Below are 13,187 nucleotides of genomic sequence, written 5' to 3'. Positions count from 1 at the left end.
CGCCCCGCCCCAGCCTCGGCCCCGCCCACGCCTCGGCCCCGCCCACAGCTTGACCAGACTGCGGCCCCGCCAGTCTCCAGCCCTAGCCCCGCCCCAAACAGGGCCCCGCCCAGACCCCGCCCTACCGAGGCCCGGCCAGTCTCCAGCCGTGGCTCGGTCCCCGCCTCAAGATCCGCCCTCCCTAATCCCCTGACTCGGGCGGACTCGGAATCTCCGCGGCGGGCAGAATTGGCCCCGCCTCGCCTCCGCTAATCTCCACCCACCCCCGCCGAGACCTCACCCCGCCGAGCACCTGTGGGCCTTGCCCCGGGAGTCGGGTGCCAGCTCTCAGAATCCAGTTAGGTTCTCTGAGCCGCCAGTCATCGCTGCAAACCCTGCTGATTTAAGTGGGGGTCAGAGGGACAGAGGAGCTCGGAACGCGAAGGGTTTGGGTCCCAGAGTGCTTCAGGGCCCGGAAGGTCATGGGAGACCTGTTTGCCAGTCCCTCAGAGGGCAAAACCAGAGGAAAATGTGCTGGGCAAGTGGACCACTCAAGAGCCGTTTCTGACTGGCTGAGGGATCCTGCACCAGTTGCTTAACCTCATTCAACCACAAATTGAGCTGAAATTGTTGACATTCACTCAAGGGGTTACAGTGGTGATTAACTGAGGTAATGTACACAAGCTGGTTGGCACAGGGCAACTAACACGAAATGAATTCATATTTAAACTGCTTTCTAAGTAGTTTAGTTTTTAGTTTAGACCTAAAACTTAGGGGAATTAGCTGAAGAAGTTTCTATATTAAGTGAGAAGAGATGGACATAGCCCTGTGTTTGGAAGTGTGGGACCTGCCCTGGATATGGTGGAGGCATTCTACCTAGGTTCTTTGTCTTTCCCTGGACTCTGGAGCAGATGGAGAGTGAGGAGGGAGGGTCAGGAAGGGTGAGGCAGGTCTGCAAAGCCAAGGCTGTCAAAGTGGCCCGGGATTGTGACCCCAGAGCTTTTCCAGCACCCTTCACCCTCCACCCTGCTACCTGTCTCTTCTCATACCCCCCTCCACCCTTCTACTTAGGTGGCATCCTTTACAGACTAGAAAACTGAGGTCAAGAGGCAGGAAGTGGCAGAAGCCAAACCATACCTGCCTTGACTGGTTTCTTCAGATCCATTTCTCTAAATCATCCACAGTCCTTGTTGAGCTGTGTGAAAACGAAAGGCCCAGGGAGGCATTTAGAGGAAAACCATTCTCTCCTTTTAGTTAGAAACTGAATGGATTTAATGCCTTCCTGATTCTTATGGTTTGACAGATGTTAAGATACCATTATCATCATAATAGATTTATGGAATGCTTGCACAATAAGGCAGTACTCAAAGGGGTATGATTTCTAGCCTTTACAGTCTGTTTTACAAGATGGTATCGTTTAACAAAAGAGGAACCTGAGGCTCAGGAGGGTTAAAGCGTCTTGCTCAAGGCCACACAGCTTTCAAGTAATCAAGGCCTGACTTGAGCCCAGGCCTGCCTGTCCCCAAATCTTTCTATACTGCACTGACTCTCCTTCCAAGCCTTTTTCTATCCTGTTACACTCATTCATACACCAAATACTGATTGGGGAGGCCTTGTGCTAAGCAAGACAGTGCTTTGATAAACAAGGTCAAGGCTATCTTGGTCCCCTTCCCTCAGGGAAAGTAGCCATTGTGTTGCAGGGAACATACTGTCAACAAATAATAACCAAACCTCATTATGGGCATTATGAGGGAGTTCTTCAGGGATCTGAGAGACTAGTCCTCATCCCATGGCTTGGGGCTGGAAAGGAGCTAAGAGCAGGTAGGGATGGAGGACCAGAGGGCTTGAAGCAAAACTTCTTCCACATGCCCTTCCCGCCAATGTGGGTTCCAGAGGTGGCCAGCAGGGGGAGCCCACAGCCCAGGACTGACTCGCCCCTCAGCTGCTTATGTAACTGGAAAAGCTGGGGGAGGAGAGGAAATGGCAGGCACGAGGCTCATCACACACACAGACGCATGTACCCACCGTAATGGAAAGGGATTTTACGCAGAAAGGTGCTGCACATACACCCAACAGAGTGATGCACAAATACACGCACACTCTGCAAAAGAGGAATATATTGTGTAGACTGGAGGGCATCTCTGTCCCCATCTGTCACATCCACAAGAAAACACAGGCTACCTAGGCTGGTGCACTGGGGCAGGGGTGAGTGCAGGAAGGAGAAAAGGAGGTTTAAGTGAGCCTCAAGGCCAGACTAGGACATTCACGAGGAGGGAGTCTGGGATTACAGAGAGACACAGGTGCAGTAGTGACCGTGGGGACCCTGGCACCGGCTGGGCTGTGTTGTCACTATACCATCACCAGCTTCCCATCCCCCATCCCCCCCCCCACTACCAGATGTGGGCATATGTCAAACACCAGTCTTGTTTTACATGTTAATTTAATTCATTTCACCTCCAAACTACATAGTACAAAGTTGGTACTGAGTTCTCATGAGTATTATTAACAACCATTAAAACCCATGTTCTCCCCTAAAACGGTTTATAATCTGGCTGAGATGTCACATACTGCAGTCACAACAGAGGAGTCATGTCCCTCAAAGAGGAACACACCCAAAGACTGGACTGTTAAAAATATCCTGACCTGTGCCAGGTGTGTAACATGATCTCATTGAATCCTCAACAGAACCTTGTAAGGTTAGTGCTATTATTATTATTATCCCCGTGAGAAAACTGAGACGTACAGAAGCTAAGGAACTTGTCCAAAGTTAATGGATTAGTTACTGTCCAAACTTGGATTTGAACCCAGGATTTTTTTTAACCCCTGTTACATTGCTTCTTAAAGGCAAACATCACTAAAGACAAATTTAAATCTGAGCCCAGCATTCATAAGTACTTGCTATGGACACAGATATTACTGTGGAGACAAAATGACAAACATAACAGCCACTAACACATATGGAAATGATGCAGACACACTAGGAATACTCAGCTCTCTCCTTCAAATGAGTACAAACCCAGCTTCTTGGGGAGCTAAGGATCCCACACAAGAATGTCCTGTTTGTGTGTGTTTATAAATCTTTGACCCATACTGCACTGAGAAACTGGATTTTCCCACCCTCCCAAAGAGAAAATTCTCACTGCCGAATTGCTGAGAGGCTCAAGCAAAGGGTCAGAGGTAAAGCAAAGACCTACACTCACCTGGACAACAAACCAGGGCAGAGATAAACACACAGACACTGCCCCCCCCAACATAGTCATGGAACCACAAAGTCATCTCCCCCACCTCCACCCCCACCCATACACACATCTGCACCACACCTTCTTCCCCCTTCCTCCCCAGAACCAAGATCTGCACCTCATGGTGGACCCTGTGTGTGTGTGTGTGTGTGTGTTCTCTAAACCCTCCCCTTACCCTCGCTGAGCCCACACTCCTGCCCCAGTTCTCAAGGCCTATGCCAAGGGGGTGGCACAGTTGTTCAAGAATAGGGGAGTCACAATGCCACTGGTGCCTTGGCACAACCTAGCCCTGACCCTGGAGAGGACCCTGCCATTTCTGCACCCAAGTCTAGTGCCAGCTGCCACCTACTCTGGAATGCCATGCATGGATCCCTCTGGGCTGGAATCCCCTCGGACCTCCCTCCCCTGACAAGTTCTTTTGTTTCCCCAGGCCCATGGGGTGGGTGCCTGGGCTCCTTCCCCATTCTTGTCCTCTGTTCCCAGCCAGCCAAGAGGGAACGGCTGGAGCAGAAGTGTCTGGAGGGAGCAGGGGGCTTCTTCCCCAACCTGAGCAGCTGGGAGGGGGTGGGCAAGTTGAGGGTGGCAGATGGCAACAGTTTGGTTAGACAAAAGTCTAAGGGTAAGTATTGTAGATGAGCCTCAGGGGGCGACAGGTGGCTAGCACCAGGTGACTGCCCCTTGAGTCATACCGAGGTTAAGCAAGAGGCAGATTTGGAGAATAGGTCATTCATAGGTTTGCCTAGACACAGCTCTGAGTGAAGAAAGAAGGAAGTGATAATAACTAACACTTACTGAAAGGCCGCTTTGTATTGGACACTGTCACCCACATTCTGCATACATTTACTCATTTAGTCTTCACATAAAACCCAGGTGGTAAGAACAACCCCAGGTGGTTATCGCTAATTTACAGATGGGAAATAGGCACAGACAAGTTTCATAATTCACCTTAAGTTCATACAGGGAGTGAATGGCAGCACCCAGGCAGGCACAGTGGCACATGTCTGTAATCCAGTAACTCAGGAGGCTGAGGCAGGACGATGGCAAGTTCCAGAAGAGTCTTGGCAATTTAGCTAGACCTTGTCTCAAAATAAAGAATACAAAGGGGCTCAGGATGTGGCTCAATAGGAGAGCACCCCTAGGTTTAATCCCCAGTACCCTGACCCCCAAATGGTTAAGCACCTAGATGCAAATGCAAACTGACTCCCAAACTTAAGTTTTCTGAACATTCTTCCTCCTGCTTCCCTAACCTGCACACAGTTATTTATATGTTCACATATGCTCATGTGCGTTCTCTCTCTCTCTCTCTCTCTCTCTCTCTCTCTCTCTCTCTCTCTCTCTCTCTCTCCTGGTGTCTATACGACCTTTTGAAATAACTATCTCTTCCCACTAATGTGCTCCAATTTCTAGCACATAGTGAGTGTTCAATAAATGTTTTGTTGAATTAATGAATCAATGAACAGTGTCAGAGACCCAGGACACAATGAGAGTTGGGTCATGTGGTGGATTTGAGGGAGAAAGACTAGGGAAGATTTTATGCACACACACACCTAGCCCTCCACCTTGGATAATGTTGAAGACTCACTTCCAACTCTGAGGCCTTTCAAACTCACCAGGTGGGGAAAGAGCAATGGAACCCAGCTTCCCGGGATGCTCTGAGGAGGAGGGGCTCCACTCTCCCCTCCAATCAGAACAGAAGGCAGTGGGGTGTGAGGAGAGCTCTGGGAAGATGGGGGACATGGTCACCCCAGACTTCTCAGCTAAGTTCAGTTCCTCCTGTGTTTTCAGCCTCCCTGGGGGCTGCAGACTCTTTCCTGGCCTCCCTGTGGCCAGCTCTTGCTTCCTCCACTTGTCCACCTGGACCCTGCAGGAACCCGGCACCCCTAGGCTATTCTGGCTGAAGAGTGGACAATTCCCTTTTTGCCTCGTCCAACTGAAACAAGTGTGGAATTTTTCCAAAGCCTCTCTATTAGAAAAGTAAATGGAAAACAAAGCCAGAAATAAAGATTGCAAAACAAAGAAACAGATGGAACAGTGGGGGTGAATGAGCGGGCCATGGGAGCGAGTGTGATCCCAGCGTCCTGATGCTGAGTGACTGTCCCCTTGCTCACTTCCCCCCACCCCACAGCACCCTGTCCTTGGCCCTTGCATCTCCCACTCTGAGTTGTAACTAAGGAGGCTTGTTTCTGTCTGCCTCTCCGTCTTGGCTTCTCAAGGCCACGGTTAACTCTCTTCTGCTCTGTCCCCATGCCTAGCCCAGTTGCCTGGCAAGGACTAGAATCTCCCCAGACATTTACAGAATGGCTGGCTGAGCCAGGGAATGAGCAGGGAGTGGGGGACATGAGAGGGAATCTGGGCCTTTTCTCTTTGGTGGCCATATGGCCTCCACAGTGGGCACCGCTCTTTCCCAAGCCCATCTTCACTGGCCACTTCTACCCGCAGCTGAAAGTTTCTCCTTTCTCTTCTTTCAGAACCCAAACTCTCCATCCCTCAAGAAATAACCCAGGCCAGCTTCCTGGGCAGCCGAGGAAGGGCTGGGCTCTGTCCTCTGGGGAGGGAAGGTGCGGGAGATCGGATCCAGCTGAAAAAGAAATTGCAGTCCAAAGGCCACGACATTGGAAATAGAGGGCAGAAAATAATGGCTAACATTCATCAAGCGTTGCAGTTCTCAACACAAGTGGATGAGTTAGAGCTAGCAAAGAAATTGAAGCTCAGAAAAGCTAAAAACAAACAAATGTCCAATTAGTGGCCGGCCTAAGATTTCTTTTCTAGGCACTTCTAACTCCACAGCACAAGTTCTTAGCCATGTGACAAAGCTTCATCTTGCCTAATTCAAATCAGGAAGAAAGAGCTAGTGGGGGAAGCGGGTAACAAGAGGGTGGAGGTCCAGTCAGCTGCAAGCCCAAGGTGATAGGGAATCCAGGATAGCAGGACTGACCTCTCAAGTGCTGCAAACTGGCAAGGAGGACCCCAGTTCCAAAGTATTCCTGGGGAAAGGGGAAAAGACAGAACAAATCTAAAAGTTAGGGGATAAGGCATGTTACCCATCCAGAATTTAGGTGCAAGACATAACGTCTCTTTGTACCCAATTAAGTTTTTAAAAAATCTGTGGAGCTGGGACTTCAGAACGAAGCAGCAAAACATTGCACAGAGCTGGGTTTCAGCTCTGTGTCCTGGATCCCATTACTGGCTTTCTCTAGCCTTAGTTTCACCTAAGTTTTCATCATATTTAAAATGAGAATTATCATAGTGCTGAGTCCATCATTTTCTGAGGATTGCTGTTGAGAGAAATGATGAAAAAAGCTGGGGCTCAGAGGTAGAGTGGGATCCGTGACCAGGAGAGGAGACCCTTCTAAATGGGTCTTTCCATTTCCTGTGATCCCCTGGGGAGGGGATAACCTATACCCCTCTGCTTCCCACCAATCCCTCCTCAACTCTTCACAATTTGATTTCTAAATTTGACCCACCATGGAAATGTTTTCTTTCAAAGGTCAAAAAAGTGACCAACTTTCATTTCTCCTTAGCATCTGAAATCTGAAACTGATAGGGTTTCTTTTTGCCCCTTAATCCTTTTCCTCTCTCAGCTGTCAGTTCCCATGGCTTCATCTAGTTCTCCCATCTCTCTGCCCCTCCATATCCCAGACCTTCTGTTCTACCCTAGGTGTTGCCCAGAGTTCTCTTCAAGACCTTTGACCTGTTGTCCTCTGGCTCCTCAACCTTGGCAAATCTCCTCCTGTTGAGTGGTCACCTCTGTGGAGGTGACTTCCGTGGCCACTGCTCTCTCCCAAGCTCTAGTCTCCATTTCCATTACTCACTGGTCACCTTCTCTACCTGCCAGCGCTACCTCAAACTTAACAACCCGAAACACAACTTGTGGCTTCTCTCCTGAGTGACCTCCTCTCTTCCCTACCTTGTTTGAGTTGACTTTACATCCCCAACTCCCCGACCCCCAACTCCTTCCTCCTTTACCCTCATATCCAATCAGCTACCAAATCCTAAAATCCTGTCTCCTTGAAGATCCTTCCCATTCACCCCTGTCTCCTCTCTGTCATCGTCCCATCTTGACCTCCAGAGCTTTACCATCTATAGTCCCCACCTGTCCCACCCTTTCAGCCCCCCACACACCCGTGTACACACACACACACACACACACACACACACACACACACACAGAGCAATCAAATGAGCCTTCCTGGGCTACAGTTTGAATGAGATTACGCCCCTGCTCAGAAACTTTAAATGGTTCCATATTGTTTATAGCGATGTTTCTCAAACTTGCTTGATGGTAAAAATATAGACTCCCACTGCCCACCTCCACCCTCATGAATCAGAATCTCTGAGAGACGTGCCTGCTGTTTTATATTTTTAACATGCATCCAGGTGACTCTTATCATCAGAACCTTTTAGGAATCACAAGTGTTTAAAATGACAGGCGTTCAGGGCCCATGATTTGGCTCCAACATCCTCTTCCAGTATCTCCATGTTTCTCCTTTGGGCTCTGGGTACTGCACCGTCTGCCTGTGGTCAGGCTGTTCCCTCTCCTCTTTCTCTCTGAGCCAGATCTCTGTCATGGCCAAACTAGAATGTCACCTCCTCCACGAAGACTTTCCTGAATCTTCCAACTGAGAGCCATCTTCTCCTTCTCGCCATCTTCCTGTGGATTAAAAACAGTGTGCAGCCAGCACCTGGCAGGGCCTTGGCTCACGGCTCCTGGGGGTTGGCCCTCTTCCCTCTCCTCTAACTTCTGGTACACTCCTCCTGTCATCTTTGAAGTCAGGGATTTCTGCTCATGTGCTCCTGGAGACAAGGACCCAGAGTGGATCCTTCTCTTCACAGCATGAAGATTCAGTGTTCAGACTCTGGAATCAAACTGACTAGGTTTGAATCCCAGTCCCCCTTAGAACTACTTAGAATTTGTGTGTCTCCGCTTCCCATCTGTTTTTATGAGGACCAAATTAAGCAATGCATGCTGTCTCCCTCCCTTCTGGAGGCTGGGAAATCTAAGACCAAGGTGCCAGCAAATCCCATATCTAGTGAGGGAGGGATCACTTCCTGGTTTACAGATGGCCCCCCTCTCTGCCACCACATGGCAGAGAGTAGAAAGGAGGCAAGCTGTCTTCTGTCCCTCTTCTTTTAAGGGCCTAAACCCATCATGGGGGCTGCACTCTCATCATCTAATTACCTGTCAAAGGCCCCACCTCCTGACACTCTCACATTAGGGGTTAAGGTTTCAACCGGGGGAGGTGGGGGACAAGCACGTAGTGTCCTGGTCAACTAACCATTAGCTGTGATGAGCTAGATATCTCGGTGGCAATCAGGCTCAGTGACTCTCAACCCTGCCTGCCCATTGAATCATCTGGGAAACCTTTGAAAATTGCTGAGGCCTGGGCCCTACCTCAGACAAATTGAAATAGGATCCCTAGGGGTGAGACCCAGGCATGGGGCACGAAGATGCTGCTACAGATGAGAATTCTTAGCTAGTCCAACTACCTTACTGAATTAATGTGAGGTAAAGGATTCAGTCAAGCATACAAGGTATGTTTGTGGTGGAACAAGTCCTCATCAAAAGCCTCTGCCCACTGTCCCTCCAGTCCAGAGTGACTTCCAACGTGCCAGGGCTGGATCTTTGCTCAGGACCAACCTGGGTCAGGCGAGGACCAACCTCAGCTGTATCTGATCATGGTGGGGACCCTAGAGAGGGGCAGGTGGGAAACAGAGACATGGAGCGGCCTTGTACCTTCAGTGCTCCCTTGGATCCAAGATCTCTAGCTAATGGTTAGTTGACCAGGACACTACAGTACCCAGAGCCCAGAGGAGAAACACGGAGATACTGGAAGAGGATACTGGGGCCATATCATAGGCCTTGAAGGCCTGTCAAGCTTAAGGAACTGGGGAAAGGGAGTCCTCAAGAGCTAGGAGCTGACCCTGAGAAGACAGGCTCAGGGATGGGGTGGAGGGATGTGGTGACCCAATGGCATGGGATTATGAACAAAAGAGCCATGAGAGTGGGAACCTTGCTTGCCTGGGTTGTAATTGTCTCTCAAATACTTACATAGAACATGGTATACAGTAAGTGCTCAGCACATAGACTGAATGTCTGAATGATGCATTAGCTGTCAGAAAGAGAATGTACTGTCGACGAAGACACACACACACACACACACACACACACACACACACACACACCCGGGAAGTGATGGGAACTTCCAGACAGGAGCACTAGAGCAGAAGGATCCTGGACTTTCAGAGAAACTGAGGTGCCGAGGAGGCCAAGCTCCCTGGAGTTCAAGGAAGAGTCCATTCTGTGGGAGGAGGGCCATGTCTTCGCGTGCCAGATGTTTGCAGGGCATCCTGTCCTAGTTGGGTGTCCAGAGGCCAAAGGGAACAGGCAGATAAACAGAGCTACATCCTGGGCTAAGTGGAAGGGGCTGGTAAGGGAGGAAAGAGGAGGCTGGGGACCAAGCCAGGCTGCCTCTTGATAGGGGGAGCAAGGAGGCGGGGTGCTCCGGGCCAGGGCCTGGGTCAGATCTCTGGCCAAAGCAAACCTTCCTCAGGGGCTTAGGGGCCAGTTCCCTCCCTGCCCAGATGGAATCAAAGGCAAACAGGAACCCTGCAGGGCCCAGCTGTGACCCTTGCCCCCCATACTCAGCAAGACCCAATTAACTGCCCCCGCCCCCCCCCTCCTCCTCCTGTGCCCTAACATCCTCTTATTTGGTATTTTCTCAGTGGATACCAGCCAAGAGCCCTTCTCCCCAGACCCAGTCCCCCCTGTCATGGTATCTCCCTGTAAGAGACCAAGGCAGTGTTAGCTCAAGTCCTAAGTCTTTCTTGGATTCTATGCCCAGAGTTAAAGGGACAAGGCTTGTTACTGTGGGCCACACTAAACAAACGAGGGGCACATGCTAGTAACAAGGCAAGAGCACTGCGCCCTGGTCCCCTTCCCAGCCAGGTCTCCAGGTAACGGTTCTCACGCAGGTAACTTTGCTGCTCCCTGAGCTGAGGAGACGGCAGCCGAGAACAGGAAGTCGGGCATCATCAGTGCTGGAAGAGGACCTTCAAGGTTTCCCAGTGCTGCTCCTTGTCACTCAGATGAAGACACCAAAGCCAGAGTCGAGCAGCCTCTTGTCCAAGCTTGCTCAGGTGACTTGTGGCCTCGCTGGGACCAACCTCAGCTGACCTGACTGTAAAAGATCATGGGGGGAACCCTATAGAGGGCCAGGTGGGAAACAGAAACGCAGAGCAACCTTGTACCTTCATGCCTGGGGAGAGAGGTTGATACCAAAGACTCTTTCCTTTTTCTCCCTTGCATTTCCAGCTGCGTGTCTAGGTGGGAACACAACATGGAGCTCTCCAAACCCAGAAAGGAGTAAGGAAAGGAGCAGAAATAGAGAGATTGAGGAAAATACTCCTGAGTGCTTTTTTTCCCCTTCTGTTTTCGTTCCCAGGTCACCCTACCTCCAAGGACTGAACCTAGGGATGCTCTGCCACTTAGCTACATATGCAGCCCTTTTTATTTTGAGCCTGTGTTTCACGAAGTTGCTGAGGCTGGCCTCCAACTTGCGATCCTCCTGCCCAAGTCCCCAGAGCTGATGGGATTGCAGGTGTGCACAACCACATCTGGCTTTTCCTCCTCTTTTCTAAATTCTAGGTAATATGGCTTTCACCATTTAAAAAAGACAATAAAAATCATCTGACAGACCTAAGGAGAGACATAGGAAAAATGACAGACCTAAGGAGAGACAAAGGAAGAGATATTCTAGAATCTAGTTTGATGGACTAAAACATCAAGGACCAGGAAGAAAACAGGGACAGTCGTAAAGGAAGAGACAGACAGAAAATCCGATGCCATCCTGGTGGGCCAGTGGGGAAACTGAGGCAGCAACGGGCTAAGACAGCTACTCTGTGGCTCTGAGCCCACCAAGAGTTCTCGACAGTCTGAGGACATGGGAGGGCAGAGGACAGGGAGGAAGGGGGGACGAGAAGGCATCTCTCTTGGACATTAATCAAGGCCTCCCCTGGCCTTCCCAGATTCCCACCTAACCCATCCCCTAAAGATGGCCTCCTCTTGGAAGCAGAAGGCCCCACTATGTCCTCACAGGGCCCAGAAGCCTGGTCACAGTGGCAAGATGACAGCCCTTAAAGAAGAAAGGGAAAGGAAAGGTTGGAGGGTGGAGGAGGAGGGGGAGAGGGTGCCCAGCAGCCTGGCGCAGAGGTAGCAGCGCCCAGGAGTAGTGCTGGCTCAACCCAGGACTGGGGCAGAGGAGCGGGGTGAGGGTGGGAGGGGGGACTGTGGGGGTGACGGAGCCTCCCGGGCTTCCTTCCCTCCCTCCATCCCTCCCACTCTCCTTTCATGATCTTGAAACAACCTTCAAGTCTGGGCTGGAAGCCCCAGGAGGCCAGTCACTTAGGAAACAGAACTGTTTCTTGGAGACCTTGCAGCCCATCTGCAGCTGAGCAGCGCCCACCCCTCCCCCGTGCACAGACTCATTCTCCCATGGACGCTCACGTACGCCCACGCCCGGCTGCACCGAGTTCCTCGCTGGCCCACACACAGGCATGCACGCCCAGTCACACGTGGCAGGCCACACACTCATACACAGATAGCTGATCTGTAATTGATTGATCACTCATCCAAGAGAGTACTGCCCTTTTCTTTGGACTTGGAACGTACCCACAGACAGGACTCTTGTGTCCCTCACTCATTAACTAGCACAGACACAGCCAAATGCATTCCTCTGCCTCTCTGACTCCCCATTACTGTCCCAGCTCTCTGACATGCACACATCCCTACTTCCCAAACCTCCCTCTATCAACCAAGCTATTCTCCATACTGCTCCATGCGGACCCCTTTCCAATCTTTCTGATCTGTGACTTTCTCTCTAGTGTGGTCATCCTGGCTTCCCACATCCTGCCTTAGAGTCTTTTTGTCTCCTTCCTTTGCTCCTCTCAACAACAGGGCCTTGATCCAAATGGGCACCTCTGTCTGGGTTCACAGGAAGCAGCAGCCTGACCCAGGCACTAGATCAAAGCACCGGGTATCTGCGGCAGCTTGTGTCCTGGCATGGGGTTCATGGTGGGCAAGCAGATGACCTCCCAGAGCCTCAGCTCTCGTGGGCAGGGGGTTGTCAGTGAGGCCTGGGCGAAAAGTGAGCCTGGGGTGCCCTGTCCACCTCTCACTTGTTGGGTCCTCAAGTTTTCGAGCAGCAGTAACCTTGAGGGCATGGCAGGGCATGGCAAGAAGCCCAGCAGGCTGTACGGGCAGAGGAAGAGCCAGCCCTTTCCGGTATTGAGCCTGGCTCCAGGGACCAGAGCCAGGGCTTGGGAAGGACTGGGCAGCACTTGGAGGTGCCAGCAGGGATGAGAGGGGTGGAATACCAATGGCTGGAGTCCAAGCCACATTCAGGTTCGGGAACTCAAGTTTTCTCTTTTGTCCCCCCTGGGCCAAAGATAACCCAGGAATTCTAAGCCAGGAACCCAAGGCGCAGGTGCCTCCTAAAACCCAAAGTTATCATCTCATGCGCACCCGGCCCCAGGGCAAGTCTGCCCTGCACTGAATGCTCCACTGCCTTTGGGCCATTCTTCTAGTGACAGAGGCAGCCTCTCCTGGTGTCTAACCACAGAACTTGCAGCTACAGTCTTCAGCTGCATCCATCATGCTCCAGACCCAATTTCAAGGTCTGGAGAGGGACTATCTGCTCACTCTACCCACCCTCCTGCAGGAACCCTGGAGGAGGAAACAGGTCGCAAATGGGATGTGACCTTCCGGGTCCCTGTAATGGAAAATCTCCGCTGCAGGCCTCAGAGGGGGTCAGTTATTTAGGGAATTCAGATGTGAGCCCTGGGCCCTGAGAGTGGATTTGCAGAGGGAGAAGTCGATAATCCCTCTGCAGGGAGTTCCCTCCGGAGCCAGAGAGGGACCCAGCCCAGCCAGCGGGTACCTTAGGCCTCTGAGCCAAAGCCCCATCCCCTCCC

This window comes from Ictidomys tridecemlineatus, chromosome 11 (genome assembly GCF_052094955.1).
Source record: "Ictidomys tridecemlineatus isolate mIctTri1 chromosome 11, mIctTri1.hap1, whole genome shotgun sequence".
Classification (NCBI taxonomy): domain Eukaryota; kingdom Metazoa; phylum Chordata; class Mammalia; order Rodentia; family Sciuridae; genus Ictidomys; species Ictidomys tridecemlineatus.
The sequence above is the reverse complement of the archived record's forward strand: the minus strand, read 5'-3'. Positions refer to the sequence as shown.